Source organism: Macaca nemestrina, chromosome 12, assembly GCF_043159975.1.
Source record: "Macaca nemestrina isolate mMacNem1 chromosome 12, mMacNem.hap1, whole genome shotgun sequence".
Lineage (NCBI taxonomy): Eukaryota > Metazoa > Chordata > Mammalia > Primates > Cercopithecidae > Macaca > Macaca nemestrina.
The window spans coordinates 15639369-15663830 of record NC_092136.1 but is presented as its reverse complement, the minus strand read 5'-3'; the positions used below and the strand labels follow the sequence as shown (position 1 = coordinate 15663830).

The following is a 24462-nucleotide window of genomic DNA, read 5'->3' as shown; positions in this document are numbered from 1 at the left end:
TGCTTCACCTCCCCGCCCAGAAGCAAGGGAATCGGTGTTGGCGGAAAAAGCGGGGCTTCAGGGAGAGCCCTGCAAAGCGGGGTGCCCCGCACGCTTGGGCGCCCTGGCCCAACTCCTTTGAAGAAAGATTTCTAGGCGCGAGGGTTTCTGGGAATGGAGCGTGGGGATCCGGGAGGCCCAAATTCAGGACTTCCCGTCACGGCCACCTCCACCAGCACAGACTTTGCAGGCAGCCCCTGGCGCCCTTGTATCTCTGCGGGCCTCGGCACCCACATGCACTGGGTGGTGGTGATAGCGAGGGTTGTGAGGCCACGCGGCCAGCGCCACACACCTCGTGCCACCGCCCTAGCGCGCTGCGCGTCGCAGAACCCTACGCCCCTCCTCCTCCCGAGCCCTCGGGCTACGTCCGCCGGAATACGTCATTCCCATTGGCCGAAGGCTCCCGGGAGAACCAATCAGAGCAGGAGGAGCGCTTCGGGCGGGAGGCTAAGTCTCGAGGGACTTGAGGGCTGAGGGAAGATGGCTGGGCTGCAAGAGGCAGGGGGAAGGGCCCACCGGGGAGGAATTCTTGTGAAAGCTGTCGTCTTCCTCAGCACTCGATGAAAACACACCGAAAAAGAGGGTAGGGATGCTGTAGTAGAGAGGGTGCCAAGGCGGTTAAGAGTCATGTCCATCTTCCCTTTGAAGAGGCAGCAGATGCCCTTGGCTCTGCTAGGAGCGCTCTAGGCTTCGTAGAGGAAGAGGTCTCTAGATGGCTCTGCTAACACCGGGTCCCCCATATCGCTAATTTAGAAATCCCTTAAGACCGGAGATGTTCTGGAATGAGGTCATTGGGCAGTTTCTGAATTCAGTTTCTTTACTGATTCCACTCTAACCCCAAATCTTGGAGAATTTTGCAGAAATCGCGCCCCCCGGAACGGTCTCTATTATCCTTAGAGAGACGATTAAAAAAAAAAAAAGTTAATTAGGCCGGGCGCTGTTTTCACGCCTGTAATTCCAGGACTTTGGGAGGCTGAGTGGGGCGGATCACGAGGTCAGGAGTTAGAGACCAGCCTGACCAACATGGTGAAACCCCGTCTCTACTAAAAATACAAGAAATTAGCCGGGCCTAGTGGCGCGTGCCTGTAATCCCAGCTACTCGGGAGGTTGAGGCAGGAAAATCGTTTGAACCCGGGAGGCAGAGGCTGCAGTGAGCCGAGATTGCGCCACTGCACTCCAGCCTGGGTGACAGAGCAAGACTCAGTCTCAGGAAAAAAAAAAAAAAAAAAAAGTAGTTAATGTTTCCCAGGCTGTGACGCGATCCCAGCTCACTGCAGCCTCGACTTCTGGAGCTCCAGCAATCCTTCCACCTCAGCCTCCCAAGTAGCTGGGGCTATTGGCGAGTGCCACCACGCCTGGCTGATTTGTTTTTCTTTTCTTTCTTTTTTTTTGGAAACAAGAGTTTCACTCTTTGTCCAGGCTGGTGTGCAAGGCATGATCTTGGCTCACTGCAACCTTCACCTCCGGGTTCAAGCAATTCTCCTGCCTCAGCCTCCTGAGTAGCTGGGATTACAGGCATGCACCACCATGCCCAGCTAAGTTTTGAATTTTTAGTAGATACGGGGTTATACCATGTTGGCCAGACTGGTTTCGAACTCCTGGCCTCAGGTGATCCACCTGCCTCGGCCTCCCAAAGTGCTGGAATTACAGGCGTGAGCTACCGCGCTTGGACTGATCTTCTTTTTCTTCTTTTCTCTTTCTTTCTTTTTCCCCTTCCTTCTCTCCCTTCCTCCTTTCTTTCTCTTGTTCTCTTTCTTTTCTTTTCCTTCCCTCCCTCCCTTTCTTCCTTCCCTCCCTCCCTTCCTTCCCTCTTTCCTTCTTTCTTTTTTTCTGCTTTCTTCAGTATGTTCTTTCTTTCGTTCATTCTTTCGCTCTTTTCATTCGTTCTTTTCTTTTTTAAAATAGAGACAGGGTCGGCTGGGCGCGGTGTCTCACACCTGTAATCCCAACACTTTGGGAGGCTGAGGCAGGTGGATCACGAGGTCAGGGGTTTGAGACAAGCCTGGCCAACATGATGAAACCCTGTCTCTACTAAAAATACAAAAATTATCTGGGCATGGTGGCACATATCTGTAATCCCAGCTGCTGGGGCGGCTGAGCCAGGAGAATGGCTTGAACCCAGGAGGAAGAGGTTGGAGTGAGCCGAGATCATGCCACTGCACTCCAGCCTGGGTGACAGAGCAAGACTCCATCTCAAAATAAGTAAGTAAATAAATAAATAAATAAATAAAATAAAGACAGGGTCTCCCTACATTACCCGGGCTGGTCTCAAACTCCTGGGCTCAATTGATCCTCCCACCTTGGCCTCCCAAAGTGCTGGCATTACAGGCATGAGCCACCGAGCCCGACCCAGAGACAATTTATTTAGCCCAGTTCCTGACTGGAATCAGCTGTTTTCAGGGATGATACTAAAATTAAATTATCTCAAGATTTATTATTATTATTATTTTTTTTGTGAGACTGAGTCTCCCTCTGTTGCCCAGGCTGGAGTGCAGTGGCATGATCTTGGCTCACTGCAACCTCCGCCTCCTGGGTTCAGGTGATTCTGCAGCCTCAGCCTCCCAAGTAGCTGGGATTATAGGCACTCACCACCACGCCCGGCTAATTTTTGTATTTTTAGTAGAGGTAGGGTCTCACCGTGTTGGCCAGGCTGGTCTCAAACTCCTGACCTCAAGTGATCCGCCTGCCTCGGCTTCCCAAAGTGCTGGGATTACAGGTGTGAGCCAGCGTGCCTGGCCTAATTATCTCAAGATTAAATATATACAGAGAGTGCCAACCCATGGTATAATTCTGGACAGCAGTTCTTTCCCGTGTGGGTTAGGACCTAGGCCCTGGCTTCAGTTATTGCCCCTCAGTAGATAGTCTGTGATGTCCAACTCTGGGTGAGAATGGTTGAGTCCAAAGCTGCTGGTGACAAAGTGGGGTGAATTGAAACGAACCAGCTCCCACTGAGGTCAACTGGAGGTGGAAAGGAAGAAAGATGCCTAAGACAAGGGGAACGTGCAAAGGGACGAAACGTAGAGGGGTGAGGGTACAGTGTGCCCAAATGTCTTTATTGATATCTAACACCTTTTCAAAAATGATTTGAGGTTGGTTGAAATGGTGGTGTGGGGAGTGCATTTCCAAGTCAGGTACTATTTCCCCCAGGCTGAGGCCTCTGATGTTGAGATGGAGAAAAAACAAGGAACAGAAAACATTTTTGGTTGCTGTTGTCTTACTTTGAAGAAGAGGCAGTTAGTGAGAGGACATAAAACTTAGCAGAAGGAGGACAGATTTTAGATGTCAGTGGCAGCAACAACAGCACAACACACACACACATGTAAACAAGCAAGGAAAACAAAAGAGAAGGCAGAACAACCCTTGTTTATGGCATCTGTTACTGTAGAATCAGAACTTGATTGGGCAGGTAGAGTACCAGTATAGATGACTGTGTGGAAGTGTAAGGAAATTATAAATGTATATCTTCTCATTAATATATTGCCATGAGGATTAAATTAATTTTCAAGAAGTGGAGAGGACTTCTTATTTTTTTAATCTAACATGATTTTAGTTAAATCTTGTGTTGGTAGAATTTCTTAAGGTGGCTCAGGCCGGTAATCCCAGCACTTTGTTGAGGCTGAGGCAGGCAGATCACTTGAGGTCAGGAGTTCGAGACCAGCCTGGCCAACATGGCGAAACCCTGTCTCTACTAAAAATACAAAAATTAGCTGGGCATGATGGTGGGCACCTATAATCCCAGCTACTTGGGAGGCTGAGGCAGGAGAATTGCATGAACCTAGTAGGCGGAGGTTGCAGTGAGCTGACATCACACGACTGCACTTCAGCCTAGGCGACAGAGCAAGACTCTGTTTCAAAAAAAAGAAAAAAAGAAAGAGAGAGAGATAATAATAACTTCTAAAGGGATTGATAAATGGCCATCCTATACAGGGCTTCAAAAATGACAAACTTTGATTGTAATGTGTAACCACCAGAGGGTAGAAAGGAGTAAAAATATTTTGTTTTTCTTTGTATGGATAACCAGTGGGGTTTTGGAGTTGAATTTTAAAAATTTATTCTTGGCATTCAGAGGCTCGCTCTGTCTCCCAGGCTGGAGTGCAGGCACAATCTTGGCTCACTGCAACCTCCACCTCCTGAGTTCAAGCAATTCTCCTGTCTCAGCCTCCCAAGTAGCTGGGAATACAGGTGCATGACACCACGCCTGGCTAATTTTTGTATTTTTAGTAGAGATGAGGTTTCACCATATTGGTCAGGCTGGTCAGGAACTCTTGACCTCTGGTGATCCACCTGCCTTGGCCTCCCAAAGTGCTGGGATTACAGGTGTGAGCTACTGCACCCAGCCTTATTTTATTTTTGAGACAGGGTCTCACTTTGTCACCTAGGCTGGAGTGCAGTGGCACAAACACAGCTCACTGCAGCCTTGAACTCCTGGGCTTAAGCAATCCTCCTACCTCAGCCTCCCAAATTAGCTGGGACCACAGGTATGCACCACTATGCCCTGCTAATTGTTTTTTTAAAGTTTTTTTGTAGAGGTGAGGGTCTTGCTGGGTTTCCCAGGCTGGTCTTGAACTCCTGGGCTTAAACGATCCTCCTGCCTTGGCCTCCAAAATGCAGGGATTACAGGCATTAGCCACTGTACCTGGCTGTTTTAGTCTATTTTAGAACTAGAATCATCACAGCATAACACTCTGCCCTATATAATAATTTTAATACTTCTTTTTAAAACATACTTTTTTTTCCCTCTCTCAGCTTTTTCTTAATATTTCACCATTTTATGGTATCTTGTTTTTCTGGTTTTGTATGTGGTAATGATTGTAGATGGGGACATGAAACTTTGAGGGTTTGTAAAACTGAGCACCGAGTGTAATATTCCATGCATCAAAACAAAAGAAAAAAAGAAAGAAAAAACCATAAAACAATTCTGTATGTCTAAAACACATCTTCTGTCTATTGACTTCTCTCCATTTTTACTGCTGCCCTAATCCAAATCCCTGTCACTGCAGCTTGACCAGTACAATAGCCTTTAAACTCCTCTTGGATGGGGCGTAGTAGTTCACATCCGTAATCATGGCACTTTGGGAGGCCAAGGCAAGCAGATCACTTGAGGTCAGGAGTTTCAGACTAGCCTGGCCAACATGGCAAAACCCAGTCTCTACTAAAAATACAGAAATCGGCGGGGCGCGGTGGCTCACGCCTGTAATCCCAGCACTTTGGGAGGTCAGGAGATCGAGACCATCCTGGCTAACACGGTGAAACCCCGTCTCTACTAAAAATACAAAAAATTAGCCGGGCGTGGTGGCGGGCACCTATAGTCCCAGCTACTCGGAAGGCTGAGGCAGTAGAATGGCGTGAACCTGGGAGGCTGAGCTTGCAGTGAGCCAAGATTACACCACTGCACTCCAGCCTGGGCGACAGAGTGAGACTCTGTCTCAAAAAAAAAAAAAGTACAGAAATCAGTTGGGTGTGGTGGTTCATGCCTGTAATCCCAGCTACTGGGGAGGCTGAGGCAGAGAATCGCTTGAACCCAGGAGGTGGAGGTTATAGTCAGCTGAGATGGCACCACGGCACTCCAGCCTGGGCAACAGAGTGAGACTCTGTCTCAAAAAAATAAAAAATAAATAAATTAACTTGTCTTGCTTTCACTGTTATCCCTCTTTAATCTATTTTTGCATAAATCTATCAAAGACCATTTCTTTCTTTCTTTCTTTCTTTCTTTTCTTTTTTTTTTTTTTTTGAGATGGAGTCTCGCTGTGTCACCCAGGCTGGAGTGCAGTGGTGTGATCTCGGCTCACTGCAACCTCCACCTCCCGGGTTCAAGCAATTCTCTGCCTCAGCCTCTTGAGTAGCTGGGATTACAGGTTCCTGCCGCCACACCCAGCTAACATTTTTGTATTTTTAATAGAGACGGGGTTTCACCATCTTGGCCAGGCTGGTCTTCAACTCCTGAGCTCATGATTCACCCGCCTCGGCCTCCCAAAGTGCTGGGATTACAGGCATGAGCCATGGTGCCCGGCTGCTCTATTCTTTCTTTTTTTTTTTGGAGATAGGGTTGCGCTCTGTCACCCAGGCCGGAGTGCAGTGGCCTGATCATGGCTCATTGCAGCCTGGAACTCCTGGGTTCAAGTGATCCTCCCGCCTCAGCCTTCCGAGGAGCTGGAACCACAGGCTCATGCCACCATACCTAGCTAATTATTTTTATTTTTATTTTATTTTATAGAGATGAGGTCTTGCTGTTTTATAGAGATGAGGTCTTGCTATGTTGCCCAGGCTGTCTTGAACTCCTGAACTCCCGCCTCAGCCTCTCAAAGTGCTTGGATTACTGGCATGAGCTATTGCACCCACCCAGATCTTTTAAAAATGTGATCATCTCATTCTGTTTAAAACCCCCTGGCTGGGTGTTGCGGCTCAAACCTGTAATCCCAGCACTTTAGGAGGCCGAGGCAGGTGGATCACGAGGTCAGGAGTTCAAGACCAGCCTGGCCAAGATGGTGAAACCCCATGTCTACTAAAAATACACAAATTAGCTGGGCATGGTGGCGGGTGCCTGCAATCCCAGCTACTTGGGAGGCTGAGGCAGGATAATTGGTTGAACCTGAGAGGCGGAGGTTGCAGTGAGCTGAGATCACACCACTGCACTCCAGCCTGGGTGACGGAGACTCCGTCTCAACAACAACAAAAAATAAACAAAACAAAACGAAACAAAACAAAAAACAAAACCAAAAAACCCCATAGGTTTTCCTCTACCTAAGAATACAAATACAAACTTTATTCTCTGAGCTATAGAAAACTCCACAGTCTTGATTCTCATCTATTCCTCCATCCTCCTCGTTTCCAGTGCTCTCTGCTGGGTCCAGTATGTTTCAGCTCCATACCTCAGGGCTTATATCTTCTTACTTACTTGGCTGCTTCTTATCATTTAGATTTCAACATTTTCTTTTCTTTTTGTTTTTTCAAGACAGAGTTTTGCTCTTGTTTGAGATGGAGTGCAATGGCGCAGTCTCCACTCACCGCAACCTCTGCCTCCCAGGTTCAAGCGATTCTCCTGCCTCAGTCTCCCAAGTAGCTGGGAATACAGGCATGCACCACCACACTTGGCTAATTTTGTGTTTGTAGTAGAGACGGGGTTTCTCCATGTTGGTCAGGCTGGTCTCAAACTCCTGACCTCAGGTGATCTGCCCGCCTTGGCCTCCCACAGTGCTGTAATTACAGGCATGAGCCACTGCACCTGGCAGATTTCAACATTTTCTTTTTTTCTTTTATTTTGGAAGCAAGGTCCCCCCTGTTGCCCCGGCTGGAGTGCAGTGGCGCAGTCATGGCTCACTGCAGCCTTACTTTTGTAGGGTCAACTGATCCTCCCACCTCAGCCTCCTGAGTAGCTGGGACTACAGGCACACGCCACCACATGTGGCTAAAGATTTCAATTTAAATGTCACCTCTCCAGAGAGTTTGCACCTGACATCCAATCTGGAGTAAGCCACAAGTCATTCCCATCAATCTGTTTAAAATCTACATAGTGGTCCATCTGACTTTTGTTTATTAATCCTCTCATTCTTTCCTAGAGAAAGAATTCTTTCCTATTCTCTATGAAAACAGAAAACTTTTCTAATCTTGTTATCCTTGTCATCTGGTGGAGTACCTGGCTCACAGTAGGTGCTCAAAATAACCCAAGTGGAACTAGTCTTTTTATTTTCTATTAATTGAGTATGAACAGTTTTTCCCTCAGTCAGTATGTATTAATGCTTATTATACTTTATTTTGAGATAGCCATTTTGTATTATTTACTGATTTATTGAGGGAGACAGGGTCTTGCTCTGTCATCCAGGCTGGAATGCAATGGTGTGATCACAGCTCACCACAGCCTTAACCTCCCAGGCTCAAGTGATCCTCCCACCTCAGCCTCCCAAGTAGCTGGAACCACAGGCTTGCCCAACCACACCTGGCTAATCTTTGTTTTTTTGTAGAGACAGTTTTCCTGTTTCAGATAAATTTAAATTTTAACATATTTTTCACCACTAAGTTATCTTTTTTGATTTGTATGTAATTCTATTTTATTATTATTATTATTATTATTATTTTTTTTTTTTTTTTGAGACGGAGTCTCGCTCTGTCACCCAGGCTGGAGTGCAGTGGCCGGATCTCAGCTCACTGCAAGCTCCGCCTCCCGGGTTCACGCCATTCTCCGGCCTCAGCCTCCCAAGTAGCTGGGACTACAGGCGCCCGCCACCTCGCCCGGCTAGTTTTTTTGTATTTAATAGAGACGGGGTTTCACCGTGTTTGCCAGGATGGTCTCGATCTCCTGACCTCGTGATCTGCCCGTCTCGGCCTCCCAAAGTGCTGGGATTACAGACTTGAGCCACCGCGCCCGGCCCTATTATTATTTTTTTGAGATGGAGTCTCTGTCATCCAGGCTGGAGTACAGTGGTGCAATCTTGACCCATTGCAATCTCTACCTCCTGGGTTCAAGAGATTCTCCTGCCTCAGCCTCCCAAGTAGATGGGATTACAGGCACGTGCCACCACACTCGGCTAATTTTTGTATTTTTAGTAGAGAAGGGGTTTCACCATGTTGGCCAGGCTGGTCTCGAACTCCTGACCTCAAGTAATCCACCTGCCTTGGCCTCCCAAAGTGCTGGGATTACAGGCTTGAGCCCATGCCTGGCCTATTTTAAATGTTCATTAATTTTAAATAACTTGACCAGGAATATACAACTAGCAAGCTAAGAGACTTTATTCACTCATTTAGTTGTTGCTAAATATGAGATACAAGGTTGAGCTCTGGGGATAGACCATGAACAAGAAAGACACTATTCATGGAGCTTATGTTCTTTTTTTTTTTGAGACAGAGTCTCACCCTGTCACCCAGGCTGGAGTGCAATGGTGCGATCTCGGCTCACTGCAACCTCTGCCTCCTGGTTTCAAGCGATTCTCCTGCCTCAGCCTCCGGAGTAGCTGGGATTACAGGCATGTGCCACCACGCACCATGCCTGGCTAATTTTTTGTATCTTTAGTAGAGATGGGTTTTACCATGTTGACCAGGCTGGTCTCAAACTCCTGAAATCGTGATCTGCCCGCTTTAGCCTCCCAAAGTGCTGGGATTACAGGCGTGAGCCACTGCGCCCAGCCCATGGAGCTTATCTTCTGATGGGGGAGACAGAAATATACATACACACAAATGAAAACAAAAGAAAAAGGAAGACAAAATACTTTCAAGTTGTAAGCAGTGATGTGAAGGAAACAAACAAGACCAATCTGCCTGTAGAAAATCATATAACATTCTAGTATGTGGCTCTGATCTAGGAACCAATGAATCAACAAACATTTTTGTGCTGGTTGTTTTCCTTTGATAATTATCTTTGGCTTTTGAACTTGCTATGGAGGACTAGGAATTGATGGGGAATAGAGGTAGAAAATGTGATAAAATAAAAGGAGAAGATTTTTAGGTAACAAGGCTTAAAGGCTGTTCATATCTTTGTTATAATGTATTCATTTTCAGCTGTAGTTTGTTTAAAGCCCATCAAACAAGTGCTGTAATGCATGTTTGGTTTTTCACCACTTCTGAGGAAAGTCCTTTTTTGGCCACCATAGACCAAATATAGGTCTATGAGACGATAAACCATATATAAGGGAGTGGATAATGACTACATCAGCATGATTAAAAGCACATTCATGCTGAGGAGTTGAATTCCAGTTTAGCTAGGTAAAGATTTAGCTAGGTAAAGGTCAGATTATGGTTAATAATGTGTTACTTTAATGTACGGAATGAATAAATGTGGTGCCTTGAAAACACATGATAGTCCCCTACCATCCCAGTCAACATACAGTAGTCCTGTTTCTAGGATTTCTCTTGACCTTTATCTTGACCATAGTGTAACATAATAGAAAGAGCATGGGCTGTGGAGTCAGATTGGTGGGGGTTTGCTTAGCCAGATGAGATCAGGCAAATTTCTTCACCTTGTTGGACCTTGATTTTCTCATCTGTGGAATGGTTGTAGTACTATTTCTGTGGTCATGTTTTAGAAGTTTGAGGTAATGAGCCCAAAATACCTCTTAAGTGGTAGACACTTCATCATTGGTTGCTATCATTGGGCGTGGCTCACCACTGCAGGGTTTTGGGCAGGGTAGTTACTGAATAATAAAAATAATGATAATGCATTCTTAGTGAGTTTATACTATATGCCATACACTAAGAAATTTTTTTCGTTTTGAACCGGAGTCTTGCTCTGTTGCCCAGGCTGAATTGCAGTGACACGAGCTCAGCTCACTTCAACTTCCGCCTCCTGGGTTCAAGTGATTTTCCCACCTCAGCATCCTGGGTAGCTGGGACTACAGGTGTGTGCCACCACGCCTGGCTAATTTTTGTATTTTTAGTAGAGACGGGACTTTGCCCTATTGGCTAGGCTCGTCTGGAACTCCTGAGCTCAGGTGATCCGCCTGCCTCGGCCTCCCGAAGTGCCGGGATTACAGGCTTAAACTACGGAGGCTGGCCCAAAGAACTTTTTGTGTATTTTAATTCTCACAACAGTCTTGTGTGAGAGAGATAGTTATCTCCATTTTATAGTTAAGGAAACTGAGGCTCAGATTATTTAATTTGGGTCAAGGTCACATAATAGTACATATATTTGAGTAAGTGTACTTACCTACAGAGGTGGAGTTTGAAGCTGGGCAGTTTGACTGTGAAAACCTATGTTCTTAAGGTTTCATATTTCTTTCTTTTTTTTTTTTTGAGAGGGAGTCTCGCTTTGTCACCCACACTAGAGTGCAATGGTGTGATCTCGGCTCACTGCAACCTCCACCTCCTGGGTTCAAGTGATTCTCCTGTCTCAGCCTCCTGAGTAGTTGGGACTACAGGCGCCCACCACCATGCCCGGTTAATTTTTGTGCTTTTCATAGAGACGGGGTTTCGCCATGTTGGGTCAGGCTGGTCTCGAACTTTTGACCTCAGGTGGTCCACCCACCTCGGCCTCCCAAAGCGCTGGGATTACAGGTGTGAGCCACTGTGCCCAGCCAAGGTTTCATATTTCTATTCTAGATTATGAAAACTTCATGAAGACTCATTTGGCAGCAGTCTATAGCATAAATTTTAGATTTATTAGTAAGAAAGTAGAAGGAAATCTTTTATTCATCATTGTCTTTGTTTTAGTAATCAGGGAATAATCATAAAATGCTAATCTTTGTCGAGCATGTAAAAAAAAAAAAAAAATCCAGCCTCTGTCCATCATGGTCTAACAGTTTAAAAATATGTCCTAACTCAGAAAAATAATACCCCAATAATCCTTTAATTAGGTCAAATGTAAAAAGAGAATGTATGAACTAGATCATCTTAAGCTTGAAGTTCACAAAGAAATAAAATGTTCTTGACATGATATTTACTTTCTTTACCTATGCTGTTATTCCCTCTAAATATATTGTTTATTGGATTTCATGTCCTCTTCCCAACAAACCCACATTATTTTGATTTGGGGACAAATTGGGAAGACAGTGATTTTCTTTAACAGCCCAGTGGATTCTGCTTCCTTCTAATTCAGAGTATAGAGACTAAAAACTGTTAACAAGTCTAGAAATTTAAAAAAAAAAAAATTAGCTCTAATGCAACTAATCCAAAACAGTGAAACTGGGTTTACCTCAGATATCCCCTACCATCCCAGTCAACATATAGTAGTCCTGTTTCTAGGATTTCTCTCTCCTTTCTTTACCATCTTCCTTTAGGGAAATGCTTTGGGATAGGAAGCAACAAACCAAACAGCAGCAGGCAAGTAAAATCAGTTCTTTTCTATTTCCCCACTGGGATAGTACGGAAGAGGGAGCAAGAACCCATCATCAAAGGGAACTGAGACTTAGGCGTGCCATTCTGAAAAGCCCTTGTTCCTTGTCTCCCTTGCCTCCCCCGCCCCCCTCAGCTTTGCAGTAATTCCTCAGAGATTGTACAGTCTCTCCACTTTAAATATAAATATATAAATATAAATATATATGTATAAACTTCCCCCTGTGTCTTTCTCTCCTCCTCTCTTTTTTTAATTTTCTATAATAAAGTTTCCTATTGGATAAGGTCAGCTCCCTGATTTATGCCTGACTCCTATTGGAAGCTCACAGGGGCTGACATCACTTAGGAAAGCGAAGGGGGTAGGGCTGCCAGATCAGTTTGTCACCACCCAGGCTCCCTTGCCTTTGGCTGGGTGCAACTTCCATTTTAGGTGTTGGATCTGAGGGGGAAAAAAAAGAGAGAGGGAGAGAGAGAGAAAGAAGAGCAGGAAAGATCCTGAAAGGAGGAAGAGGTGGCGAAAAATCAACTGCCTTGCTGGATTTGTCTTTCTCAGCACCTTGGCGAAGCCTTGGGTTTCTTTCTTAAAGGACTGGTTTTTAGAACTCCACATTTGAGGTGTGTGGCTTTTAAAGAAAATGTATGTACTGACGGGAAAAGGAGGATAAGCAAGTCGAATTTTTGTCTTACGGTAACGGGAGGGAATTAAAAAACGGGAGAGAGTTCGTTATGTTGATGAGTAACTTTTAAGCAATTATTTTTCTTTCTACTTTCAATACTTTGGCGGGGTAGATTTTGGTATTTTATTATATTTAAAAAGGTGAAATATACAAGACCTGGAAACAAACTTCTAGGTCTCTCTAATACAGGAAGCTGAGTAGATCCAGAGGGGTAAGAGCAGGTTTGAAAATTTACATTTTGGTGTGTTCTTTGATTTTATGTTTTTTGTTTTGTTTTGTTTTGTTTTTTTCTGGATTAAGCTAACATATTTCTGTTTTCAGAGCCCAAAAGTTGGTTTTTTGGCATGTTGCATGTGGGTTGGGAAAGGAATTTGTCCGTGTCGGAACCCAGTTATGCAGATGGTTCTTCATATGTTTCAAACTTTTTTTTTCTTTGTCATTGGATTTGTGGAAGTGGAAAGTTGCAGGGAGCTTTGCAGCGTAAATGGTATTGTTTTTCCCCCAGAGAGTTTGAACGGCCCGTATCGGTTTCAGCCCTGCTGTTCCTGGGTGGATCCCTCTTACTTTTCCAGGTGCGGTGGGTGGGAACCTCATTCTCCTGCTAGATGTAGTCTCCCTGCTTTGGCTTATAAAAGAAAACATACGGAACAATGTTAACTGAATTGCCATCTCCTTCTTCCTTCTAAACTACCTTTCATAGCAAAGATTTGTGGAGGTGTTTGTTAAATCTGCAAATACGACAACGTTTGGTTTATGTGTTTAAAGGGATAAGGAAATTCTAATCATGCTTTTTATTTCACCTGAGTAAAGTGACTACACACCTGAAAATATTTTCAGCTTTCTGCACTCTGAAAGGGCCATGGCTGGAATAAAATTAGGTTTAGAAAAACCATTTATACAAAGTTTAGTGTTTAAAATACGTTTCAGAAAACACAAGGGAGATTTTTATTTTTAAACCAAACTGAAAGTTGTTTTTTGGAGTTTATTGCTTAGTTAATTTACCATGAAATCTTAAATCTCTTAGAGCTGAAGGCCTATGACTGTGCTTTCATATATTTAATCTTAAGATTTGTTTTGTTTTCGCAAATACATTCTTGCAAAAGTACTGATTCTAGATAATTATATAGCCAACTCATCACTAGCTGAAAAACTAGGGTATTCTCTTCTCTTTTTGAAAATGCGAATCAGGCTGAAAATTATAGATACTGTCCTAATTGTAACAAGATGGGCTTTAGTGTGTAAGCTGCTCATTAGCTTTAAACTGGTATGTATCTTTAATAATCTGATTTCGTTCCACCCCCCACCCCCCTGCCGCAAATTTTTTTTAAGACGAGACTTCCTTGAATTTCTTTTCTAGAATGAGGGTATTTCTTGAAAGATGATTTCATCCTTGTGAAGTTGTGGCTTCAGGAGGAAACAGAACTGTGTTCCTCCTTTGAATATAATCTAGGCAAAGGCTGCAGGAAATTTTTGATGTCTGGATCTCATAATTATAACAAGTACAGTCAAAAAGAAAGAGAAAAATACAATGTGTATAGTCTGTTTAGTATTTTCCAAATTTTCTTTCAAATGTTCTCTATGCCTTGACTCCAGCCTGGGGAGGTTTCTTGGATCTTTAGAGTGTTGGTCATGTTGCTTCCAGAGTGTCTGTTTCCCACTCAACCTTTAGGGGGAGGGATGAGGGAATCTGAAGGAGGAGTACAAAGGCAGTTTGAAAATAGGTTCTGGATGACTGAGTGGTGGTGATTTGGGTTTAGCTTTAAATAGTGGGCTTTGTGTAGTCGAAGTGAGCATCCTGGTTAACCTAGTGTCCAGGACTATTTCCACGAACTGAGGCGCTGTTTTGACTGGTGTGTAGTACAGAGCCTTTGGGGTGATAAGATGGAAGATTTGTCTTTTACCTCACCTCCACTGGTTCTTTCAGGAATTATAAGGGATGCAGATAAGTAAATCTTTTATTTTTAAAATTTTTTTATTTTGCTCCTCGTCTTGGTTTTGGGGTAAAAAATGATGACAGGTAAGTATGAGCTGTTCAGATTTTTCTTTCCTTGTTTGCCTCCTATATACGGTTGGTTTCTTTGTTATGTGAGTAAGGTAGTGGTCTGTGTTCCAGATTGGGGGGCGGAGGGGGGGCGGTTCTCTTTTAGGTGGTTGGAGTTCTAGTACCTTTCTCAAGGTTCCAGCATGGATAGTCAGAGAAGCTTCAACATGTTCTCTGAGCTAGGGTAAAATTGAGACTATTTGGAGATATTAACAAAAAGAAAAGCACTAAGTAATTACAATCCAGCCTTAGGTTTATGAAGTAGTTGCTCTCTAGGGATGGATGAGATAGGATGGATGCAAATAGATCACTATCAATTGGAATAACAAAATGATTAGCTTTGTATAATTTATCTCCTTCTATTTTGGTACCCGTTAGTAACTGCCAAGGCCCTCATTCCCCCCTACCTCCCCACACCTTGTTTTTAGTGTATTCTAAGCATTTTGCATAAGCTATTAATTTCCCACCACCGTTTTTTTTTTTTTTGTTTTGTTTTTTAAGGAATTTGACCCTCAGAGAAGCTGAGGTTTGGTGAAAATCTCACTGCCTGTAAATGGTTGAGGCCAGGATTAACCCTGCTCTGACTAACTACAGAGTCCATGGACTTAACCACTAATATACTGCCATTCACCACAGAGAATGGAAACAACAGCTTGAACTAAAATGAGCCCTTGTTAGAGGCAGGAGTGTTTCATCTTGGCACGGGGGCAGTACTCAAATTTCCAACCCCCTCCAACTCCCCACTACCCCTGTTGGGATAATGTATGTAAAAGATCTATTTTCCATAGAGCTCGTGGGGAGCTGGATGTGCTAGAATGGATATTATTTTAATCTTTAGAACGAGAATCTTTCTATATCCATATGCCCACCATTGCTGTCCTAATTTCTTAAACTTCCTGCAATTGTGTCACACGTTGTTCAATTATCAGTAAAATTTCTTCTTCCAGAGAATTTTTAGGTATGTGGTTTGGAATGATAGGATATCATCAACTTGCAGAGATAGGCTTGTAGGAGGTAGTTCAGATATTCTTGTCTTTCCCTCTAGACTATGAGCAGCTTGGGTGTAGGTACTGTCTTATCTCTGTATCTTTTTAGCACCTGTCTTAGTGTCTGCTGCATACTGAAGTGCTCAGTAAGCCTTGGTTAAATAAGGCATTTGATGAGAATCAGTGAGGGACTGATTTGTGGGGAAGGTTTGAAAGGAAGCAAAACAACATAGATTAATCAAATTGCAATGTACTTTTGCAACTTTTACTGTAGTCTGTAGTTTCAACCTTTTATGCCTCTCCTCCCTTAATTTTTTTTTTTTTTGTTTGAGACAGGGTCTTGTTCTGTCACCCAGGCTGGAGTGCAGTGGTGAAATCATGGCTCACTGCAGCCTCAAACTCCTGGGCTCAAATGGTGCTCCTATCTCAGTCTTCTGAGTAGCTAGGACTATGGGTGCACACCACTATACCTGGCTAAGTTTTGTATATTTTTGTGGAGATGGGGTCTCTCTATGTAGTCTAGGCTGGTCTCAAACACCTGGGCTCAAGCCAACCTCCTACCTCGGCCTCCCAAAGTGCTGTGATTATAGGTGTGCCCTACCACACCTGGCCCTCCCTTATATTTTTAAGCAAAGTTTCTGGAGATAATGGAGGATTTTAAATTTTGGCATTTCCTTAATCCTGTTCCTTTCTTGGCAAGTGGTACAAAGAATAGTATAAAAAGTAAGGATCTGGCCTGGTGCGGTGGCTCACGCCTGTGATCCCAGCATTTTGGGAGGTCCAGGTGGGTGGATCACTGGGCAACATGGTGAAGCCTCCTCTTTACAAAAAATACAAAAATTAGCTGGGCATGGTGGAGTGTGCCTGTAGTCCCAGCTACTGGGGAGGCTGAGGTGGGAGGACAGCTTGAGCCTGGGAGGTGGAGGTTGCAGCAAGCCGAGATCGTGCCACTGCCCTCCAGACTTAGGGGGACTTGCAGAGCCAGATCCTATCTCAAAAAAAAAAAGTATCCTAGTCAGTTCATTTCATAATGAACTTCAACAACTGAAAACCTTAAATGTAGCCATTTCCTAGGGGAGAATATATTAAGACATCAGCAGAAAAGTTTGCTTTCAGCCCTGTTTGGAGGTGAATGGTTTCTATGCTTGTTAATAAAAATATTAAGAGCTTGGGATGATAGTTTTGAACATCAGTGTTTCAAAGAAAGTATGTTTGAATATCAGTGTATTCTTTAAATCACTGCTTTAGCCACAAAACTTTAGATTTTGTTCATGTGTTGGGAAGCTTATGAGTTTAAGAACCGAAATTAGTTTTCTTGGGTTATTTAAAAGGTATTAACAAGGAACTTGCCTAAAGGAGTGAACTGTAGGTAATAAGGATGTGAATAACTACAAATATTCTTTCACGTTCTCTTCCCTCAAAGAAGGGTTAAATGCCACACAAAGCTGAAGTGGGAATTGCTCTGCCTAAACTATGCAGCTGCCTCCAAGGTTTCCAATAGAGCATTGATATAGCCTGGCAGGGGGATTGTAAGAAGGCAAGAACAACTGTTCTGGTTAGAACTAATGAGGGGGAAATTAGGGTATGGATTGACTTGTATTTAATTGTTTAATGTATTTTTTGGAAGTAATTTTTTCCCTAATTCTACTTGGAATTGCATGTTATTATTAAATATTAAGTACTGAGAATGGGGCCTGAATTTACCATTTTATTCAGGGATAGTGTTCCCTGTTTTTAGGGCCACTTCCTCTCCAGGGAGCCCTTCAGTTTGATTGGTGTGGTGTGGTCAATTTAGATCAGGCATATAGTGGGGGAATTATAAAGAGCCAAATAGTTTTCTTATCTTTTTTTTTTTTTTTTTTTTTTGAGATGGAGTCTTGCTTTGTTGCCCAGGGTGGAGTGCAGTGGCACGATCTTGGCTGACTGCAACCTCTACCTCCTGGATTCAAATGATTCTCCTGCCTCAGCCTCCCAAGTAGCTGGGACTACAGGCACACGCCACCACGCCCTGCTAATTTTTTGTATTTTTAGTAGAGATGGGTTTCACCGTAATTGCCAGGTTGGTCTTGAACTCTTGACCTCATGATCTGCCCACCTTGGCCTCCCAGAGTGCTGGGATTAGAGTCATGAGCCACTGTGCCCGGCCATAATTTTATCTTAAAGCCTTCCTTGCTGGTCAGCAATAGATAATTTGGTTATGACTTTCACAAAACATGTCCCATGATGTTTGATGTGATGTGATGTGATGACATGACAAAAGCACTTTTCAACTTTTTATTTCAAACTTGCGGAAAGTTGCTTGCAGTAACTCCGGTATACCCTTCATTTGCCTAGGTATCATTTGTTAACATGTTGCCACAAATGCTTTATTCTATATTTTTTGGTCAATATGCTAACCAAAAAGGGAGTTTCCAATCTGAGACTTCCACAATATGGTGAGGCAAGGCAGCATAACATAATGATTAAGAGCATGGATGGGTAGCCAGACTGCCATGGAGGAACCATGTAACCTAGGGCAAATTGCTTAATCTCTCTTTGCCTTGGCCTCCTTGTCTGTAAAATGGGGATAATATCAACCATCTTACAGGATTGTCGTGACTCTAAAGTTGTTTAACGTATGTAAAACTTACAGAGTAGTGCACAGCTCATAGTAATATCTTGTGTTTGCTATTAGAATGGATGCTTTAAAGAATTCTAATTTCGTTTGTCTGTTGAACTAATGCCCTTAAAGATCTTTTTTTTATTTTTATTTTTATTTTATTTTATTTTATTTTTTTTTTTGAGACGGAGTCTCACTGTGTCTCCCAGGCTGGAGTGCAGTGGTGTGATCTTTGCTCGCTGCAACCTCTGCCTCCCGGGTTCAAGTGATTCTCCTGTGTCAGCTTCCTGAGTAGCTGGGACTACAGGTGCCCGCCACCACCCCTGGCTGATTTTTGTATTTTTAGTAGGGGGGGGTTTCACCATATTGGCCAGGCTGGTCTCAAACTCCTGACCTCAAATGATCACCCACCTCGGACTCCCAAAGTGCTGGGATTACAGGTGTGAGCCACCATGCCCGGCCGAAGGTCTCTTAAAACCTGAGAATCTGTGGTAGATGTAGGTGCTTGCATTACAGAATATATGGGCTTCCTGAGTAAAAGCTAACTTTTAAATTTTTTAAATGGGAAAAAATTATTTTTAGTAGTAGGTAATAATTGGAGAGTTCTGTGGGTGAAGTTCAACAGTAGTATGAGAATGGATAACTTTAGTAAAGTGAAGTGTTAGTGGGAGGAGGATAAACAGAATAATTTGTGGACATCATTCTGTGTTTGCAACACTTATTTGTGGACATTTGTAAAACTGTGACATGAGTTCATAAATGCTTCCTGTGAGAAGTGTGCTTCTAAGAAAGGAGTCAGCTTTTATATGTGAAAAAGCCAAGCTGTGGTCTGTGGGAAATACACATGTGTTAGATGCAACCTTGCTTAGAAACTTGCAGGTTTATTCCAGTCTAGGAATTTTCCTTCTTTTTTCCTCCCTTTTCTTCATACTAAAGAACCCATGAAAGTAGTGTTCTAAATAGTACTTGGCCAATTTCTTTGAAGAATTTTTCTTTATTTTACATTTTTTTAAAAAAATGAGACAGAGGCTGGGCATGGTGGCTCACACCTGTAATCCCAGCACTTTGGGAAGCTGAGGCAGGCGGATCACTTGAGGTCAGGGGTTTGAGACCAGTCTGGCCAACATGATGAAACCCCGTCTGTACTAAAGATACAAAAAAAAAAAAAAAAAAGTTAGCTGGGCATGGTGGCACATGCCTGTAATCCCAGTTACTCGGGAGGCTGAGGCAGGAGAATCGCTTGAATCCGGGAGGCAGAGGTTGCAATGAGCCGATATCATGTCATTGCACCCCAGCCTGGGTGACAGGGCGAGACTCTGTCTCAAAAAAAAAAAGAGTCTTGGTATGTTGTCCTGTCTCCAACTCCTGGGCTTAAGTGATCCTCCCACTTCAGCCCCTGGAGTAGCTAGGACTACAGGCACACACCACCTTGTCTGGCTATTTAAGCTAATTTCTGTTGGCACCCCGTAGCCTCCCACACTCAGTTCCCCACATTTATTTTACCTACAATTTCTTCTACCAATTCTCCTGTATTTTCTCCTTTTCTTTTGCTTTCCTATTCTCTGTGGTGTCTTCCTTTGTCTCTCTTTGCCTCCTCTTGCCTCCCTTATCTTTTTTTCTTTCTTTTAGGTTGGGTTTCCTTTTTTCCCCCTTAGGTTTTCCCTTAGGTCTTCGTGGGCATTGCTTTGCCTCACTCACAGTTAATATAAAGAAGTATTTCTGGCCGGGCGCGGTGGCTCACGCCTGTAATCCCAGCACTTTGGGAGGCCGAGGCAGGTGGATCACGAGGTCAGGAGATCGAGACCATCCTGGCTAACACAGTGAAACCCCGTCTCTACTAAAGAATACAAAAAATTAGCCGGGCGTAGTGGCGAGCACCTATAGTCCCAGCTACTCTGGAGGCTGAGGCAGGAGAATGGCATGAACCCGGGAGGCGGAGCTTGCAGTGAGCAGAGATTGTGCCACTGCACTCCAGCCTGGGCAACAGAGCAAGACTCTGTCTCAAAAAAAAAAAAAAAAAAGAAGTATTTCTGATTTTTACTCTAGAATAAACTGTACCCGTGTGCTAAAGGTACAACTGTTAGGATACCACTTCATTTCAGTTAGATCTAGTTTAGGAATCAATTGTAATCCAAGAAGACTGGTCTCTTCTAGTGATTCAGATTGGTTTTATCTTTGATTTTTAGATTTCATCCACATTTCTTGATTAATTACTCATTTTGGTTTAGTTGACAGTTGAGCAAAAAAAATTTACTTTCTCCAGAGTAAATTATCTGTTTTATTTGTGCTTTCTATGTTGTTCTATATTGTAGTGCAGTAGCACATTAGGAGGTATCTTTATGGACTGAAAAGATTTTTGTTACATGGTCGGGCACAGTGGCTCACACCTGTAATCCTAGCACTTTGGGAGGCCGAGGCAGGCGGGTCATGAGGTCAAGAGATTGAGACCATCCTGGCCAACATGGTGAAACCCTGTCTCTACTAAAATTTCAAAAATTAGCTGGGTGTGGTGGCGCGTGCCTGTAGTCCCTGCTCCTTGGGAGGCTGAGGCAGGAGAATCACTTGAAGCTGGGAGGCAGAGGCTGCAATGAGCTGAAATCGCGCCACCGCACTCCAGCCTGGTGAGAGAGTGAGACTCTGTCTCAAAAAAAAAAAAAAAAAAAAAAAAAGAGAGAAAAGATTTTTGTTCTAAGAAGCTCATATTTTAAGAAACTAAAATGTATTCTCATGGTTGAGGACATAAGACGTTGTTATAGAAACTAGGTCAACTTCTCAATACCTTTATCAAAGCACCTGCAGTTCCCATTTCATTGCAAGTGAAGTAAATCTCATTGAAATAAAGTAGCTGGTGTATATTCAGTACACTTTTAAAATAGCCTATTTTAAAAGAGAAATTGGTGCCAATCTGATTTCTTTCCTGCTTTGTTGGAATGGGGCAAGTTCTGTAACCTCTTTGCTGTTCTGCTCTCCATTGACTACTTTGTTAACTGGAGCACAGTTGGCCTCTTGGATGTCTACCCTGCTGAAGGTCAGCCAAATAGGCAGGTAAGGCTACCTAAGCCTCTTCGTAGGCCTAACTAAGATCACAGTTGGGAAAAAAAAAAGTATAGAAAAAGAAAACAAAGTTGGTTTATTTTTTCTAAAATTTTAACTTTTTGTATTCATTGAAGAAGGAAGTAAAACATCTCCATTCAAAAGAAATTCGAGAGTCTGTTGTATGCCATACACTGAAGTACAACAACAAACAAAATAGACCTACTGTTTGTTCTCAAAGAGCTTACATTCTAGTTGTGAGAGACAAATAATAAGTAAATATGTAGTATGTCAGAGTGTGATAATATTATTGAGAAAAAAGTAAAGTAGAATGAGTAGTATGGAGGATAAGAAGTCCCAGGGTGGGAGTGAGGTTATTTTATATAGAGTGGTCAGGGAGGGTCTCATGTGACAGAGACCAAGAGAAATGAAGGATGGAGTCATGTAGGTATGAGGAGTAGGAAGTGCAAAGGCCCTGAGGCTGGTTATTGCCAGTGAACAAAAGAGATTGAGAGAAGGGAAGGAGACGTAAGAGACCTGTCCAGAGAGGTCCACTGGGAATGTATTTTGGGGGAAGGGGAATAATGTAGGGTCTTGTTGTGTATTATATTGTACCAAAAAAAATTATCTCCACTTCAAACCCCAGAGGCAATGGCTGTTACCGAATTTTTGTGTCTTTCTTGTAGCACCTGACCCAACCTCCATATTTCTCCCGTTGTGGAATCTCCATGAAAATATAGTTAGCAGATAATTTGCATAGTAGCCGATTTTGCATAGGTTAATTACCCTTCTCTTAGAGAATGATAATAATAAGGCAGCTACTTAGAATAAGCTTATTTGTTTTCGGGAAGTGAGATCAAAATTTTTCTTTTTTTTTTTTTTTGATACAAGGTCTGTCTCTACAGTGTCACAATCTCAGCTCAGTGCAGCCTCTGCCTCCCACGCTCAAGCCATCCTCCCACCTCAGCCTCCTGAGTAGCTGGGACTGTAGGCATGCACTACTACACCCAGCTAATTTTTTTTTTTTCTTGTAGAGGTGGGGTTTTGCCATGTTGCTCAGGCTGGTCTCAAACTTCCGAGCTCAAGCTCAGATCTGCCTGCCTCAGCCTCCCAAAGTGCTGGGATTACAGGTGTGAGCCACTGTGCCCGGCCCCTAAATTTTTCCTTCCCAGAGAAATGCTGTATATTTCTCCATCATCTTATCTACCTAGTCGTTTTCTATGAGCAGGAGTGACAGCCTAGACCTGTACAGTTTCCTTTTGAGCGCAACATTTATTGGTTTGGTTTATGTGCTTTTGACTAAATAGGCTTGCCCCACTTGTCTGCTGCTTCTCCTTTTGCTCATTTGACCAAAAAGCTCCTGCTTCCCCATGCCTTGATTGTTGAGAATTCATGGCTTTGAGGACCCCTTTATAGGTCACCATATCCATATTTCTGTCTTGCACATCAGGAGAGATGATTATCCCTGATGACTAACTGATGTCTCCACTTTCCCTTTCCATATGTTTGTTTAGGCCTTAGAGGTTATTAAAGCACATCCTGAGCCACTTTACCTAGTTGACTTTGATGGAGTTGAGGAAGAAGCACCAACTATTTAGTGATTTGATGTTCTATGGCAACCCCGTATAGGAAAGTAAAAGGATATCTGATTGAGTACCTATGTTTTGAATCACCCACTGTTACTTTCCCTCTTAAGAATTCTGGTTTAGCTGGTCTGCCCCTCAGAGTCTCTGTCTCCTTCTCTTTCTTTGTCTCTCTCTGTCTCCTCTGTCTCTCTCCCTCTCCCTGTCCCTCTTACTTTCTCTTTTGTCTCTCTCTCTGTCTCTCACTCACCCCTCTTCTCCTCTCTCTTTGGAGTTTTTAGCTCTGACTCTTGACCTGGTTACCCTCTGTTCTTCCCTTTAATTATGCTTACCTCGTTGTCATCTGGTTACTTAATATCAGGGATGACCTCAACCAATAAACTTTTTTTCTTCCCATCTCCTCCTTTGGTCAGGTAACTGTATCATCTTGCATGGGAAATAATCCAGGCAATCAGAGATTACCCAAAATTTTGAAATTGTTTTAAACAACTGGTTAATATGTATTACGTCATATATAGCTGGTGCCAGATGTTTGTGGTTGTCTTGAGAGTTTTTTGAGATAGAGCTTTGCTCTGTCATCCAGGCTGGAGTGCACTGGCATGATCATGACTTACTACAGCCTCAACTTCCCAGGCTCAAATGATCCTCCCATCTCAGCCTCCATCACACCTGGCTAATTTTTGTATTTTTTTGTAGAGACATGGTCTCTATATGTTGCCCAGGCTGGTTTTGAACTCCTGGATTCAAGTGATCCTCCTCACTTCGCCTCCCAAAGTGCAGTAATTACTTACAGGCATGAGTCACTGTGACCAGCCTGAGAGTATGTTTTTTTGTTTGTTTGTTTTGTTTGTTTTTTTTGAGATGGAGTTAAGCTCTTGTTGCCCAGGCTGGAGTGCAACGGCACTGCAACCTCTGCCTCTTGGGTTCAAATGATTATCCTGTCTCAGCCTCCTGAGTAGCTGGGATTACAAGCACATGCCACCACGCCTGGCTATGTCTTTTTTTTTTTTTTTTTTTGAGATGGAGTCTTGCTCTGTCCCCCTGGCTGGAGTGCAGTGGTGCGATCTCGGCTCACTGCAAGCTCCGCCTCCTGGGATCATGCCATTCTCCTGCCTCAGCCTCCTGAGTAGCTGGGACTACGACCGGCTCAGGAGGCTGAGCGGGCTACTCAGGCTCAGCCTCCTGAGTAGCCCGCCACCACGACCGGCTAGTTTTTTTGTATTTTTAGTAGAGACGGGGTTTCACCGTGTTAGCCAGGATGGTCTCGATCTCCTGACCTTGTGATCCGCCCGCCTCGGCCTCCCAAAGTGCTGGGATTACAGGCGTGAGCCACCGCGCCCGGCTTTTTTTTTTTTTTTTTTTAATTAAAAAAATTTTTTTGGCCAGGTGCAGTGGCTTACATTTGTAATCCCAGCACTTTGGGAGGCTGAGGTGGGCGGATTGCTTGAGGTCAGGAGTTAGAGACCAGCCTGGCCAACATAGCAAAACCTCGTTTCTACTAAAAACAATATAAAAATTAGCCAGGCGTGGTGGTGCGTACTTGTAGTTCCATCTACTCAGGAGGCCAAGGCAGGAAAATGGTTTGAACCCTGGAGGCCGGGGTTGCATTGAGATTGCACCATTGCATTCCAGCCTGAGCGACAGAGTGAGACTCCGTCTCAAAAAAAAAAAAAAAAACAAAACGAAAACAAAACTTTTTTTGGCTTTGTTTTTTGTTTTAAATGTACCTTTATTGTTTGACTTTGGG

General features: G+C 43.6%; 1 protein-coding gene across 13 annotated transcripts in view; it reads left to right on the top strand.

Moving 5' to 3' along the window:
• The first annotated feature begins 12165 nt into the window (after positions 1-12165).
• Positions 12166-24462, top strand: part of LOC105496075 (catenin delta 1) — a 58584-nt gene continuing 46287 nt past the window's right edge. For 6 of the 13 annotated variants that reach the window (XM_011766134.3, XM_011766132.2, XM_011766133.3 and 3 more), the window contains exon 1: positions 12166-12411. The gene's annotated coding sequence lies outside the window, so the exon portion shown is untranslated. Of the gene's footprint in view, positions 12434-13064; positions 14491-24462 lie in introns of those variants that run through there. The other 7 variants (XM_011766122.2, XM_011766123.2, XM_011766125.2 and 4 more) reach the window with 4 other exon arrangements.